The sequence below is a fragment of the Silene latifolia genome, unplaced genomic scaffold (genome assembly GCF_048544455.1).
Source record: "Silene latifolia isolate original U9 population unplaced genomic scaffold, ASM4854445v1 scaffold_248, whole genome shotgun sequence".
Taxonomy (NCBI): Eukaryota; Viridiplantae; Streptophyta; class Magnoliopsida; order Caryophyllales; family Caryophyllaceae; genus Silene; species Silene latifolia.
Window position 1 is genome coordinate 174755 of NW_027413195.1, and position 3224 is coordinate 177978.

A 3224-nucleotide genomic window follows, 5' to 3' on the forward strand; every position below is an offset into this window, starting at 1 on the left:
TTCCTTGCCATTTCTTTTTGATTTTTGGCATTTCAATACTTGACAACTTTTTCTTTGCATTTTCTTTTGAACATTTTCAAAGTTACCCCATATGTAGTGAGGGTGGCTTATATTTGAAGCTTTAGGAGTTCTATTTTTGCTCCTCTTTTAATTTGATGCATTTTTTTTGCAAACTTTCTTTCACTTTTCATTTCATTGAACTCAAATTGATTTCTTTTTGTGCCCACCTTTGATGACAAAAATGTGGTAGAACATGGATGATGGATGGATGCATGGTTTCAAGGGTCACCTTGGAATAAACGGTAGCCAAGGAGTTATCACACCACAAGGTACTCTTGACGAGGCCTTAATCCATGGGTCAAAGGATACTAACATGACACATCCTAGGGTGTTTTACAAGTATTCTAACAAGCAAAGTCTTAAGAAGAAAAAGCATCTACTAGGGCCTATATACACTTGTCAAGCTTCCCAAGTAGACGGTTTCTCAAAATTTTCTAACATGCAAACTACATGCCATGATGCAACTACCATATAAACATCCTAATGCAAATGATTCTACCAACTAATATGCCATATAAACTAAATGCAAGTCCTAAGTTCACATTGTTATACCGCATCAATCAAAATAAAACCACATAGTCATTAACATAAAGAGGAAAAAGGAGATTGGAAAGATCATGCCATGCGGTCTTCAATATCCTCATGTCTCGTATGTGGCGTAGTCGATCAATGGGAACAAGGATAAAACAAACACAATATATACAACAATATATACATGACTACACTACAAAGGAAATGAACTTGTTTTTGGTTTTTCAATTTTTCAATTTTTTTTGGATTTTCGAAATTTTTCAATTTTTTTGGATATTTGAATAAAAGTTAAGTTAGAATTCCCCATCCCCACACTAATATGGGCATTGTCCTCAATGGCCAAAATGATGGGAAATCATGCAAGCATGATGCATGAATTCTACTCTAAATGCAAGCTACACTAATCTACACTACATGATGCATGGGTTTTTGTTTATGACGGAGAGTGTAATTTAGATTACCTCATGTTGCGTATTCATGTACTTCCCCAAACCGAGTTAGACATTATTTCTAATGTCCTAAAGTTGGGGTAGTTCATGCACACAAGATGCAATGCATGAAACTAAATTTGTCATTTTGGATTTTCAAAAGTGGGAACAATGAAATAAGAACACCTCAATGGGGCTGAGGTGCTAGTCCTCTATGTTGCTAGGAATACTCCAACCATGATCAAGATAAACTAAATAAAAAAAAAAAGAAAGAAGTAAGCAAACCTCAAGAGGGTAGGAGCCTCCAAAGCTTGCTAGTCTTCCACCATATCATCATTATCATCATCTTCCTCAATAGAAGTGGACTCATCACCACTTCCCTCTTCACTTTCTTGTTTGCTTCCTTCATCATCCTCTTCTTCTTCTTCACTAGCCTCTTCATCAATGCTATCAACAACCTCATCACCGACAACCTCATCGTCACCCGGAATCTCACCCCTAGATGCACTCGGAAAGAAGACTTCCCTATCCGCCCAACTAGGCAAAGGACATGAAGGATCAAGTAGTCCTTGCCTAGCTAAATGAAGGAGGGGTGGATATTGGGCTAAGTAAGCATCTTCCCGATCCTTAAAAGCTTGCTTGTGCATCTCTTGCATAAGTAGAGTCATATAATCTTTGCTTGCTTCGACACCTTCGGGTTTGAACTCTTGATACTTGAAAGGATAGGGTGGTGTGACAATGGAAGAGGAGGGCATTTCAAATTCATCCCTTTGTTGCCGGATGATGTATTCGGCTTCTTTTGAGAGGGGAAGGAGGTAGTTGGTCCGCTGAACACTCAAACGACAAATTTTAGAAGGCAAAGTAAAAGATCTAGCCTCATTAGTGAGCCACCCATACATGGATTCAAGAGGATTATGAGTGACCCACTTGTACTTGTTAATCATAGCATCCATATCAATGAGATGACCCCCTGTTTCGCTACATACTTGCTATCCTTATTGAAATTCGGATCAAAGTACTTAGCCAAAAGAGTGACTAGACCTCCATTTACAATAACGGTGGTGCCTTGCTTCCCACAATCAATATTTAGCCATCTTTCCACCAAAAGCCTTAGAGAATTGTAAGGCTTGGTGAATTCCCTTCCAATATTTAAGCCCGACTCAAGAAGAACACAATCGAGCTTGGTAAAGTGGTTGGTGTCTTTTCTTGCAATGATGGTATTCCCGATGACTTTATGCCACACTCTAATGCCCGGATGGTGGACTAATAGAGCGCGACTAGCATGATAGTTCTCAAATTTCCTTCTGAAAATCGCCTCCCAAAGAGGAGCGAGGTCATACTTTCCGGGATTCTTGAAATAACTAGGTGAATCACTAAGACCCAATGCTTTACCCAATTCCTCAAAGGTGATCCGCGTACTCACATTAGCTAGGCGGAACTCGATGTTTTCTCTTGTCTCTACCTTAGTAACTTTCAAAGAACTCAAGAATTCTAAGGTAAGGGAGGGGTATGTCAATTCTTTTGTAGCAAACAATTTTCCCAACCCCATGGCTTCAAAGAAGGCTTTAGTTTGCTCAAGGACACCCAACTTATTCAAGGCATCTTCACAAATAAACTTGGTGGATAGAAAGGATTTTCTAGCATACTTGGTAAATGTTTCCCTATGGGAGTTAGAGATGAAAATTACCTCCGGATAGTTCGAAAGTTGAGCAATTTCCGGAGTTGTTGCTTCCAAGGGAGGTTGTTGTTGTTGCACTTCCAAGTTTGAACTAGCTACCACCATAGCCAATGAGGATTTCTTTGCTTGAAGACTCTTTTGTCTTGTTGATAGTGTCTTTGCCTTAGGTGCCTTTGTTACTCCTTTTGTCCTTGCCATTGATGATTGAACCAAGAAAAGAGTGAAAATCTTCAATTTCCAAGTATACCCAAATCGATTTTAAGGTGAAAGGCTTTGCCTTTATAATTTCAAAAATCGACTCAAAGGTTGAAGATTTTGGTGCTTGGTTTGATTTTTGTTGAAAGAGGAGTGATTTATTGTTGTTTGAAAGATGTTTTGATTTGATTTTGATGAATGTGGTTGAGGAAATCTTGTTTTGGTGATGGAGAGGATGAGGGTTTTGAGTTTTGGGGTTTATGGGTAGTGTTTTGAATGAAGGAATGAAGAAATGAATGGGAGATGGGGTTTATAAAAGACCCGAAAAATTT